We start from the raw sequence: 14,371 nt of genomic DNA, 5'->3' as shown, positions 1-14,371 counted from the left end.
ATTATTATATAAATAGTTTTGAAATTCAGCCTCCTTTGGAGAAGTCATGGGGACTCCTGGGGAGTCCCTGAATCAAACTTTAGAAATAATTATTTTAGATGAGTATATTTTAAAATATGTTAAAAATCCATTGAGAATTAGTATATTTTAAAAGTATATTAAAAATTGATTTAGAATTGTGACATGTTTTGGCAATGAAATTAAATGACAAGAAAATACAGAATGAAATGAATTATGAGGTACATTTGTGTAAGTAAGAAAAGAAGTGGTCAGGCATGGTGGCTCACTCCTGTAATCCCAGCACTTTGGGAGGCCAAGGGTTTGGGTTTTTAGTGTTCCCATCACCTGAATAGTGAACATTCTACTCAGTAGTAGTTTCTTAACTCTCACAGTCTTCCCACCTTTTATAGTTTTTGTGTATAGTATATATTGATCTATTATTCCACTATTATTCTACTATTCCATGTGTACCCATTGTTTAGCTCCCACTTGTAAGTGAATACATGCAGTATTTGACTTTCAGTTTCTGAGTTAGTTCACTTAGGATAATGGCCTTAAACTCTATCCATGTTGCTGCAAAAGACATGATTTCATTCTTTTTCTGTTTGTGTAGTATTCCATGGATATATATATATAACGTTTTCTTTATCCAGGCCTCTGTCAGTGGACACTTAGATTGATTCCAAATCTTTGCTATTGCAAGTAGTGCTGAGATAAACATACAAGTGAAGGCATCTTTTTAAATATGATTTCTTTCCCTTTGGGTATGTATCCCGTAATTGGATTACTTAATCAAATGGTAGTTCTATTTTCAGTTCTTTGAGAAGCCTCTATATTGTTTTCCATAAAGGTTGTACTAATTTATATTCCCACCAGCAGTGTATAAGCATTCCCTTTGCATTGCATCCTCATAAATTTCATTTATTTCTGCTTTGATTTTTATTCTTTCCTTCTACTAATTTGGGGTTTGCTTTGTTCTTGGTTTTATAGTTCCTTGAGGCGCATTTTTAGGTTGTTTATGTGAAGTCTTCCTCCTTTCTTGAAATAGGTGTTTATTTCTATAAACTTCCCTGTTACTACTCTTTTGCTGTACCCATACATTTTGGTATGTAATATTTCCATTTTAATTTGTTTCAAGAAGTTTTAAAATGTCCTGCTTAATTTCTTTATTGACCCATTGGTCATTCAGAGGCATGTTGTTTAATTTCCATGTGTTTTGTAGTTTATGAAGTTGCTCTTGTTACTGATTTCAACTTTAATCTATTGTGGTTATGAAAGATATTTGATATGATTTCTACTTTTCTGAATTTGTTGAGACTTGTTTTATGGCCTAAGATACATTATCTTCTGGAGAATATTCCAGTTCCTAATGAAAAGAATGTGCATTCTGTGGCAGTTGAGTGAAATGTTCTGTAAATTTCAGTTAGCCCTCTCTGGTTTAGTGTGCAGTTTTACTCCAGCATTTCTTTGTTGATTTTGTGTCTAGAGGGTCTGTCCATTACTGAGAGTAGGGTGTTAAAGTCCCCGACTATTATTTTATTGTAGTCTGTCTCTCCCTATTAAATATCTTATAATATTTGCTTTATATATCTTGGTCATCTGATGTTACATGCATATATATTTAGAATTACTATATCTGATTGGTCAATTGATTCCTTTGTCATTATATAGTGCCCTTCTTTGTGTCTTTTTACAGTCTTCGATTGGTAATCTATTTTTATCTGATACAGGTATAGAATTCCCTGCTCTTTTTCAGTTTCCAGTTGTGTGGAATATCTTTCCACCTCTTCACTTTCAGTCTGTGTGTGTTCTTATAAGAGAACTGAATTCTGTGTAGTCAGCATCTACTTGGCTATTATCTCTTCACTCAAGCAGGCACTCTGTGCCTTTTAATTAGATAATCAAATTCATGTATGTTCAGTGTTTTTTATTGATAAGTAAGGACTTACTACTACTGCCACTTTGTTGTTTGTTTTGTAAATCTTCTCTATTGTTTTCTCCCCTACTTATTGTTTTCCTTTGTGGTTATGTGATTTCTTTGGTAGTATGTTTAAATTTATTGCTTTATATTTTTATGAATAGGTTGTAGGTTTTTACATTGTGGTTACTATGAAGTTTACAAATATTATATTATACTTATAACAAGTTATTTTAAAGAGCTGAAAACTTAGATCACAATGAAAAGGACAAAAACAAAAAAATAAAACATTCTACACCTCAAGTCCATCTCCCCCACATTTTCATTTTTAACTGTCTCAATTTACATATTTTGTCATTACCTGTCTCTTGCCAAGTTACTTGATAAATTTGTCTCTTGGACTTCATACTAGAGTTATAAGTAGATCGTACTCCGCAATTACAGTATTAGAGTATTCTGGGTTTTTCTGTGTTCACCTCGATTTCACTTTTTCCAGTGTAGAATTTATGAGTTGACCAGAGATTTTCCACACATTTAGTGCTAGGAAGAATAATGGGGTCAGTAGTCTCTTATGCTCTGCTTGAATGTTTTTTTTTATTATTATTTCTGTGTGACCCCAGGACCAGTCTCATCCTCATATTTGAGTGCCACATTATTGTTGATGATAATCTTGGCTCTATGATTTGTTTTTCGACTTCTGTGAAAAGAAGTGAAACCAACCTTCTATATCACCACTTCTACTTTTGTGGTTAATCTCTCCTCCTATGTCCTCATTTCTATCAATTTTACTTTGCAGTTTATTAACTTCATAGTTTCTACTGTCACTTCCTTGTAGTCTGCATTCTTCTCTCTATTTAAGCTATTCAATATAGTACTTAAAGATATATATACTTTCAGACAGACTAATATTTGCTTATGAGTGTCAAAGTTCTTAAAAATGCATACTGCATCAAGAAATGAAACAATGTATCTTTCTGAAGATTTATATTTAAAAATATCAGTGGACCAGGTGCAATGGCTCATGCCTGTAATCCCAGAACTTTGGGAGGCCAAGGTGGGTAATCACCTGAGGTCAGGAGTTTGAGAACAGCCTGGCCAACAAGGTGAAACCCCGTCTCTACTAAACATACAAAAATCAGCCGGGTATGATGGTGCGCACCTGTAGTCCCAGCTACTCAGGAGGCTGAGGCAGAATTGCTTGAACCTGGGAGGCAGAGGTTGCAGCCAGCCGAGATCTTGCTACTGCACTCCAGCCTGGGTGACAGAGCAAGACTTTCTATCAGAGAAAAAAAAAAAAAAAAAGCTTTTGACCAAGCGATATAACTTCTAAGTATCTGTCCTGAATGTACACTTCTAAAAATATAAAAATACATATTCAGACTGCAATTTCAGCACTTTGTGAGGCTAAGGCGAGTGGATCACTTGAGGTGAGGGGTTCAAGACCAGCCTGGTCAGCATGGTGAAACCATGTCTCTACTGAAAATACAAAAGTTAGCTGAGCATGATGGCGGGTGTCTGCAATCCCAGCTCCTCGGGAGGCTGAGGCAGGAGAATTGCTTGAACCTGGAGGTGAAGGTTTCAGTGAGCTGAGGTTGCATACTGTAGCCTGGGCAACAGAGCAAGACTCTGTCTCAGAAAAAAAATAAATAATTGAAACAAAAACACCCCAAGGCTATTCATTTTAACATTGTGCATCATTGCAAAGTATTGAAAAACCTGTAATGTTCATACATGGGGAGTGGGTCTCTCACCTATGATACATCCACCGTGAAGTACTATAAAGCTATTACAAAAAATAATGAAACAGTCTATTACTTGATATGGGGTGAACTCGAAGATATATTTGGAAAAGAATGCCAAGCAATATCACTTCTATGCTATTCCATTATATAAGAAAGAAAGGGATAAAAGAAAATAGATATGTACACATTTGTACAAAACACATGCAGAAAATATAAACCAGACACTAACAGATTAGTTACAGGAGTGCAAGAGAATAAAGTGGAACAAATTGAGAAATAAGAATGGACTTATGAGGATGACCGTTAACCACACTTCTCTGAATATACATTTTTTTATAATTCTTTCACTTACAACCAAGGTAATGTTTTACATATCAAGAGCTAAAGAAATAACAGAAATTGACAGAATATGTGGAGAATTTAAAAAAGAACATAAGCAGTAACAAATGAACTGAATTATGAATAAGTAATATGAACAAGCTGTGATGATGAAAAAAGTGCTAACCTTAGCAACTTTGGAAAATAATATTTGAATGTGAATTTGAAAAATAATATTTGGGGGAGAATGCTAAGGATAAGAAGAACTGCACTTTGATACTGTATTTTGATTCATAAATGTGTTTTAAACAGGGGTTTACTTAGCAATTCTGAAACTATTTTATGTGTTTACCAAGACTGAGCAAACAAGTATATATTTATTGTGGATGTTGAGCGTCAGATTTATCACAGTGAGAGAAAGAATTTGTAAATAAGGAAAGAAAGAAGACTAGAATGGACCCTGTGGTGTTGAATTAGAATTTGAAATGCCAGAATGAATTCATGGTTTTAATTACATATACAGATAACGGATAGACTGCTATGAAAATACATATAGATTTATCAATAGGTTTGTGTAAATATCCATAGTTTGTTTCCTAGCTCAGTTTGCTGACAGGGCTTAGAAACAATGACAGAATAATAGCAATGAGCATGTTTAGCCTCCAATCTTGGTTTGGAGAAATTGCTGATTCTGGGGCTGGGACAGTGAACATATAAGACAGGTCCAGAATATTTTGATATCAGAGTAAGGAAATGTTCCAAACATGATAGAGAATTATTGAAATGGCACAGAAGTCACTTGGACTAACTCCCAATGGGATAAAGCTGGGATAATTTTGGCAACAAAATGGATATCATGTTAGTATTGTATTATAACCAATAAAATAATATCCATGAATTTGTATTCATGGATATTTATGAGTCCATAAGTAAATAATTCAATGCATCAGTAAAGGAGAAGGAAACTTCTTACAGAAGAATTTCAGTAAGTAAATGTAAAAGGAATGATGGAAGTAGAAGATCACCATTAGGCAAATACCTCAATAATATTTTTGCAGGCAAGAAGAATCAGTGGATGCAAAAAAATTATTAGATTAAAGTATGATGAGAAATAGCATACATGCAGTGTCAAAAATGTCTATAAACGATACTCATTTGTGACAAAGAGAACATGGTGTTTTTACAATGCAGAAATCTGGCAGAAATCACTACTGTGGTATTCTTTCCCCATATGCACAAACTCAATGTAATAATAAGAAAACATAAAAACAATTGAAATTAAGTTGAAGTCTACCAAATAACTTACTAGCACTTTTTAAAGTGTCAGTGTCACAAAAAACTGAAGAATATTGAGGAATCGTCATAAAGTGGCGGAGAGTAAAAAGTCATGGCCACATATACAGTGTGGAATTCTCTATTGGTTCTGCACCGTAAGACGGCCATCAGTGGGACAAATGTTAAAATTTGAATAAGAATTGAAGGCTAATGTTATATCAATGTCAGTTTTTGTTTTTGGATATTGTTGTATTATTAAGATTTAAAATTAGGGTAGTTTGGGTGAAAGATTTATGGAAAAACTGAACTACATTTTATTTTGGGGGAAGTCTAAAATTCTTTCAAAATAAAATGTTAAAAAAATTAATTTCTCAGTTTAGTGACAATGTTGGCAAAGAAGTATGTATGCTAGAGTTTATTTTAATATTTAAAATAACACAATATCATAAATATCATTTCTGTCAAAAATAGGATTTTGATATTGCCACATAATAGTATATTTCACAGCAATTAAATACATTTTTAACATGAATAATTTTTGGCAATAAACATGCAAATGATTTGTCAAGTAAAAAATACCACCAAAGGGTTACATATGATCATTTTAGTATGAAAATATGCACATTGATACATATAAAAACTAAATAAGATTACCCAGTAAAATGTTTATTTGGCTATATCTTCTGTTTTACTTGGTATTAATGATATTTCCCCTTCTTCTTTTTCTTTCTTTCTTCTTTTTTTTTTCTTGGTTTGTGTGGTTTATTGGTTTCTTGGATTTGTTTTGCTTTGTTTTGTGTTGTTGTAACAAGCAGAGGCCTATAAAACTTAAACATAATGCCATAAGCTTTGCTGAAGAAGAAACTCTAACAAAGATAAGTTAATAGAGGTGAAAATTCACTCTGGTCATAGTTATACTAAGACAGATTAAATATTATAGCCTGTAACAGGAAGAACACATAGTTCTAGCTTTAAAAGAACACCCTTTAACACAAAAGTTTATACCTGACTTTAAATGTTCCTGGGGAACAACTGAAGCCCGTCCCCAATGATAAAAAGATGGTTATTTTGACCAATAAAATTTGCTGTGTATTTCAAAGCTTATCTGTAATACTGACTTCTTTTCCTAGTAAGTCCCTTAGAGACATTTGTACTTTGAATAGATCTCTGCTGTCTGTGATGGGATCCCTTAAATTGTGTGCTTCCTAATAATGTTTTAGCAGAGTTCAATTTTTATAGCATTATTTAATGCAGCAGTTGGTTCCTTATATGGTTTGGCTGTGTCCCCATGAAAATCTTACCTTGAATTGTAGTTCCCATAATCCTTATGTGTGGTAGGAGGGACCTGATGGGAGGTAATTGAATGATAGGGGCAGTTTCCCCCATGCTATTCTTGTGATAGTACATTCTCACGAGATCTGACAGTTTTATAAGCGGCTTCCCCCTTTGCTCAGTTCTCATTCTTCTCTCTCCTGCTGCCATGTGAAGAAGGACCTAGTTGCTTCCCCTTCTACCATGATTGTAAGTTTCCTGAGGCTTCCCAAGCCTTGTGGAACTGTCAGTCAATGAAACCTCTTTCCTTTATAAATTACCCAGTCTCTGGTATGTCTTTATTAGCAGTGTGAGAATGGAATAATACAGTCAATTGGTGCCACAGAGAGTGGGGTACTGTTACAAAGATACCTGAAAATGTGGAAGTGACTTTGGAACTAGGTAGCAGGTATAGATTGGAAGAGTTTGGAGGGCTCAGAAGAAGATAGGAAAATGTGGGAAAGTTTGGAACTTCCTAGAGACTTGTTGAATGGCTTTGACACAAATGCTGATAGTGATACGAACAATAAAGTCCAGGCTGAGGTAGTGTCAGATGAAGATGAGGAACTTCTTGAGAACTGGAATAAGGATGATTCTTTCTATGATTTAGCAATGAGACTGGGGGCATTTTGCCCCTGCCCTAGAGATCTGTGGAAATTTGAACTTGAGAGAGAGAATTCAGGGTATGTGACAGAAGAAATTTCTAAGCGATAAAGAGTTCAAGAGGAAGCAAAGCATAAAAGTTTGGAAAACTTGCAGCCTGACAATGCAGTAGAAAAGGAAAACCCATTTTCTGGGAAGAAATTCAAGTCTGCTGCAGAAATTTCCATAAGTAACAAGGAGTTGAATGTTAATCACCCAGACAATGGGGAAAATTTCTCCAGGTCAGGCCAGAGACCTTCATGGCAACCCCTCCCATCATAGACCCCGAGGCCTAGGAGGGAAAAATTGTTTCATGGGCCAGGCCCAGAACCCCAACACTCTGTGCAGCCTAAGGACATGGTGCCCTGAGTCCCAGATGCCTCAGTTCCAACTATGGCTAAAATAGGTCAACATACAGCTCAGGCAGTTACTTCAGAGGGTGTAAGCCCCAAACCTTGGTGTCTTTCACATAGTTTTGGGCCTGTTGTTACACAGATGTCAAGAATTGAGGTTTGATTTCAGAGGATGTATGGAGACGCCTGGATGTCCAGGCAGAGGTGTGCTCTGGGGGTAGGACCCTCATGGGGAACCTCTGCTAGGGCAGTGTGGAAGAGAAATGTGGAGTTGGAGGCCCCACACAGAGTCCCCATTGGGCACTGTCTAGTGGAGTTGTGAGAAGAGGGCCACGGTCCTCCAGACCCCAGAATGGCAGATCCACTCACAACTTGCGCCATATGCCTGGAAAAGTCGCAGACCCTCAACACCAGCCTGTGAAAGCAACTAAGAGGGGGACTGTGCTCTGCAAAACCATAGGGCCGGAGCTGCCCAAGACTGTGGGAGTCTCCCTCTTGCATCATCGTGACCTGGATGTGAGACATGGAATCAAATAAGATCATATTGGAATTTTAAGGTTTGACTGCCCTGTTGGATTTCAGATTTGCATGGAACCTGCAGCCCTTTTGTTTTGGCCTATTTCTCCCATTTCGAACAGGTGTAATTACCCAATGCCTGTACCCCCATTGCATCTAGGAAGTAACCAACTTGCTTTTGATTTTACTGGCTCATAGGTGGAAGAGACATGCCTTGTCTCAGATGAGACTTTTAACTTGGACTTTTGGGTTAATGTTAGAATGAGTTAAGACTTTGGGGGACTGTTGGAAGGGCATGATTGTGTTTTAAAATGTGAGGACATGAGATTTGGGAGGGGTTGGGGTGGAATGATATGGTCTGGTTGTGTTCCTACCCAAGTTTAATCACCACATGTGATGGTAGGGACCTGGTGGAAGGTAACTGAATCATGGTAGGGGGGTGGGTTTCCCCATGCTATTCCTGTGATAGTAAGTTCTCAGGAGATCTGATGATTTATAAGATGCTTCCCCTTTTGCTTGGCTCTCATTCTTCTGTCTCTTGCCACCAGGTGAAGAAGGATGTGTTCACTTCCCCTTTGGCCATGACTGTAAGTTTCCTGAGGCCTCCCCAATCCTGTGGAACTGTGAGTCAATTTAAACCTCTTTTCTTTATAAATTACCCAGTGTTGGGTATGTCTTTTATCAGCAGTGTGAGAACAGACTAATAGAGTTTCTCATGTTTTTTCTTGGAACCTCCATAGAACAACTCTACACACTTTATTTTAAAAAAATAAAACAAAACAGTGTTTACAACTCGAAAACTTAGACTTCGATCTAGACATTGCCTTCACCCAAATTATTATGCTACTGTAAACACTTGGTTGCAAAATCCTTCCAACAACATAATTTTTGGTGTTTCAAAATGCAATTTTTCATTTATTTAATATGTTTTATATGTGTCTTTTGCAATTTGAATATTAATATATGTATTTCCTTTTATCCACATGTTAAAGAAAGGTTTTCTAATTCCATCTTAGAAATGCCTTACTAATTTTCTTATAGTTACTTTTATAAGATTAAAGCTGGTCAAAAACTTAATATGGTGTCTTATAAAATCTCAGTTTTATATTTTGATAGCAGGAACAAAGAAAATAGAATGTCTTTATTGCCATCATTCAAAGTCAAGAAAGGAAGAATTTGTTCTGGTAGATGCAGTTTTGACAACTAAAGTAGTGGGTTTGGATACTTGTCTCTAACTTAATTTGGTTTCCTGAGCAATGTGTCTCCAGTTGGCAAAAGAGCTGAAGAGTTTTTCTGAACATATGTTTATGTAGGATGTTAAACTTGTGGTTGTGTGTAAAATAATGAAATAGCCTTCAGTGAACTATTTCTTGACATTTACCCCAGCTGTGAGATTCATCAATAGAAAAAAATGTCATATTTTAAAATATTTTCTTCACTGCTAAGATAATTTTACTCAAATATTTTGGTCAGTTATAATCTAAAGTGAAATTTTTATTTTTCTAACTGAGAAATATTTGGAAATATAAATATAACAAACTTAACTTGATGCTTGAGAGATTCTATGAAAGATTTAATAATTGAGATGGAAAATGTTTTAGATGTGAACTGATAACCTTTGTTAAAATATTGCAATAAAAAATGAATTCTGCAGTCCTTTCAGGGTTAACTGATTCAAAATTAAGCTTCAGGATATCAGATGGTTGCTAAGCAGCTTATAAGTTGCTGCATTTATAATTTTCAGCTTTTGTAACTCATTTTATTGTTAACAGAATTGCCTATTGGTTCTTAGAAGGCAAAGACATTTGTTCGGGGCAGAAACACAAAATAGTAAATTATAAAATTAAATAATTACTGTAAGCATAAGCCTACTTGAAGGCTACATTTGCTATACATGAGTGATCAGTGAAGAAATTCAATTTATGTAGGGAATGAAAGTCATTTTAGAAAATTAATATTTAATATGTTAATACATATTTGAAATTAATAGTGCCTATTGGAATGAAATGTTGATAGTATCCTTATAGCCGTCTTTTCCAGTAACCTTGTTCCTCTCCCCACTGTAAGTCTTCTCTTTTTTATTAAGGCAAGTCTCACTGTTTTGTTTTCAATTATACAACAAAATTGTTGAGGCCTGTTAATAAAGAATGCATATTCCCACTCATGGTCTTTTCCTTCTGTGAATGAAGTTCAGTTAGTGTAACGCCAGACTTGCTTCATCTCCTTCATCTCCTTCACATTGTATGTTTACAGCGATCCCCCCAGGTCCTATATTTCCTGTGACTGAGTGATATGTCATTCTCATTTAAGAGTTAATGAGGCCTTCTGCCTGTGTACATCTGTATCCAACAACTTGAACTTTTCTGGTAATAAAGATAATTATTTTGACCTTGTTTTTTATCTTAGTTTTATTTTTCAATTTCTTCATAACTAGGTAGTGAAGAGGAGTGTTATTTTGGGTATTCCATTTGGAGAATCTAATACATATGAACTTTTTAACAACTATTGTGTTAAAGATAAGGAATGTAAACCTGAATAAGACACAGTGTGCTAACAGAGGGGTGAAACCAACAGAAATATAAACAGATGATTACAAATGATGGCAAAACTCTGTATTAAATGTATTATTATGAAAGAGGAGGCATGGATAACAATGGAAGAATGGATGAGAAGGATCTCACTCAGCTTTAGGCTGTCACTATACTTGTGCATGGAACATGGTAACCCTTCAATACATGTGAATTTCCTCTTTACATACTTTCCTACTTTGGCTTATTTATTACAAATAGACATTTATTTCTAGAGGAGAAAAAAATGGAAAGAAAAGGAAAAAACAAACACTGGGCCACATTAATTTGAGTTTAAAGCCACAACTTTGTGATAATGCTTTATTATTACATGTCCTGTAAGAAATTGAATTCCATAAAAGCCCAAACCTGCAAATGCAAAAAGATGTAGATGACTCAGAGAAGATACAAAAGTAAAGGAATGCTCTATTGTTTTGTAGTATTTATCTTAACAATCTGTTCTTTTCTCGCTTGCTATAATATTCACAATCTTTCATATGTGGGACAATATGTTGATTATTTTTTCTTTCTTTTCAAAATTTTGGGTAAAGCTATTCTTATATAGTACAAACTATCCATAACACCTTTAGTTTCCAGCGTTTTACAGAAATATAATCAAATTAGCCTAGAATAGAATTTATTCATTAATCAATATTGTTTAATTTTTAGGACACTTTAGAATTACTTGTGATTTTTCAAACAAATACCTAAGACTGGGCAGCACCTTCAAAATATGATTTAGTTGAGGTGGATCTTAAACATTGGAGTATTTTAAAAATCCCTCTCTTCCACCATTGTTGCTATGGGGAATTATAATGTGTATCTCTGGAGACCCCCTTTCCTAATGGCGCATTGGAAAGACTTTGCCTTATAATCTATAAGGAAAAAATAGCCTTAATTTCATGTACAATGTTTACTCCAATTACTAAGCATTTCCCATTCCTGGACTGAGCCACTAATACTGAATTATGTTAATAATAAACAATTAATTAGGCTGATATGGATTAAAAATAAAACACTCCAGTTAGTTAAATCTGATTTAGCTATCACATAGTATACAACAGTCATTACGTGGAATCAATATAATCTTTCTTGTGTTACAATTAGTAAGTTCAGCTTTTTATATCTGAAAAAAGAAACCACTCTATCTCCTCCCTTGCCCTATGGTATTCCCTTTTATCTTCTTTCTGTTGAATCAATAAATATTGAAGAAAATATTGGAGCTGCCATATGTTTTCTGACATGATATAAAGTTAAACAACTGCAGTCTCTGAAATGTAAAAAGACTCTGCCATTCTGTTTTTATTCAAAGTATTAAAATCATCAGTGCATTACCAGTACACTGAGGACTAGAGATAATTTTGTTACCTTCATTTATTATTAAATCTTAACAGATAGTAATTCTGATGATGAATTGAAGAAATTACCATTTAATGAAGGAAATGTAACTGCTTATGTTTGAAATCTTGTAAGCTTGGAGTATTTGCCTACTCATAACTGTGGTATATGGAGCAGTTATGACTTTCATTTATGCAGATCTTAGCCCAGTTATATTATTCTTCAAAGCATCCCAGTGAAAACTTTGTCAGCAAAGTTAATGAATTTTTAAAAGTACATTATGAGTGAAGAACTTTGCATCTTTGAAGCATTAGCCAAAAAAGGTTGCTTTAGCATTTCAAAATTTGCACTTAAATTTAATGATATTAATATCAGAATCACATGGTTGTCAAGGGCTCCTTTCCCCCAATCATATTTATTTCAAATACTGAGATAGATTAATGATGTTAAAACAGTAGATCAGGTTAGTAGTAAGAAAGATCGTTTTTTCAAAAAAAAAAGTTGAAATACTTATTCATGTGTAATTTCCACTTTATTAATGGTTCTTTTGGCAAACTTAAAAAGTTGACAGTGTGTTAGCGTGTTTCTCAAATTGAATATTTTGAAATTGTATAATAAATATTCCTTGTAAAACAGCATCTAAAATTATGTGATGGAAATAGAGGTTACCTCAATCCTATTTGTTTTTTTAAAGTTAAACCTTATAATACGTATACGAAGTATAAACAATATTTAAGAATTGTTAGTAGATCAACTATAATGGATACATTCACCTGTATTTTTACTTAGTCTTCAGAAGATGTCAAACAAGAAAGAAAAATCTCAGGCTCACAAGATCTTTTCAATACAATATCTTAAATCTACATGGAGAAAATGTTAACTAGATCGTTTGGAGAAATATTATTACTATTATGTGTAAGATATTATAATTTTTCAACATCCCTTAAAATCTATGATAATCTTTCAATCAACATAAGATTATTTTTTTCTGATACGGACTTTTTGAAAATATGGAACTTCATTTGACATGCTGAATCACAGTGTTTGGTTGAAATTGGAGGCACATTTTGCAGATGTACTTAACAGTATTAGTGATATTTTGAGCACAGTAAGCCAGTATTCCCAGGGGTTTTATATCTCTAATTTATAATTTATAAAATATAAATCATGTTTGAATTGAATTTATATCACTTGCCAAGTATTAATGCTAAATGATAATAAATGAAAGTCTTCTGAAGGTGACCTTATGTGAAAACCTAAATTTCAAAAATAGAAAGTAGGGATGAAAGTTCAATGTGTTGATAAGATACTACTTGCTTCCCAAAAGCCTATATATATATATATATATATATATATATATATCCTTTAATATATATACACACACACACATATATATAATTCTTGCTTATTTGTATTTAATTTTATAAAGCACATCCATTGTAATTCTAGTCACTAAAATTCAGGATGACATTGATAATAGTAATTAGCATTTACCATCACCATCATATATATGTCAAGAAATGACTAGCTGCTTTCATATATTTCTTTCAATCAAAGATATGAGTTAGCTATTTTAGTTATAAGGAAACAGTGAATTAGAGAAATTAAGCAAATTTTCCCTGGTCAGAGATAGAACATTGCTGAGCCAACAAACATGATTCTGTCCAAAGTCTGTGCTCTACCCAATGATATTTCTATAATGAGCGAATGTCAGAGTCTTGTGCTGCCAAACATAAACTAATATTAAAATACATGGTGAAAATCTTTAAAGCTTAAAACTTTGCTTCCTACTTCAAGGAAGAGAAGAAGCATTTAATTATACTTGCATGTAAGGGTAAGAATGTCTTTACCTAAGGTACGTGTTTTCTGATGTTAATTGTAAGAAGCATTAGAAATGTAAATTTTGCACAAATGTATTCGCTTATATAAATTCTAACAAATAAAAACCATAAAAGTTAGAGTTCTGTATCAAGTACTTCTTATTATCAATATGTTTCTGTTTATTGGTATTTTATGGTATGGGAATCTTTTATTTAAATCAACACTTCATAAAAACATAACAAAACAAAAAGATGCAGCATTTAAAATGTCTTATTCTCTACCAGGACTTCTGATTTCTACAAATTTCCATCATTTGAATGCACACAACATCCTGAAAGGTATCACATAGCCCTTAAAAATAGACCACCTATTTATTTCACACATAGAAGCAAGAATTTGAAGTTAGAAAGTGACTAAATGAAATCTATGAGTCATAAAAGATTTATCCTTCTTGAAAAAGAGAATCTTTCTTCACATAAAGCTTTTGCCGACTAATAGGCTGCTAAAAACAATTATGTGGGATGCTGTTCCTTCTGATGCCAAGAGATTGACAGCTGATATTAAAACATT

Source organism: Piliocolobus tephrosceles, chromosome 3 (assembly GCF_002776525.5).
Source record: "Piliocolobus tephrosceles isolate RC106 chromosome 3, ASM277652v3, whole genome shotgun sequence".
Taxonomy (NCBI): domain Eukaryota; kingdom Metazoa; phylum Chordata; class Mammalia; order Primates; family Cercopithecidae; genus Piliocolobus; species Piliocolobus tephrosceles.
Note: the sequence above shows the minus strand (reverse complement) of the source record.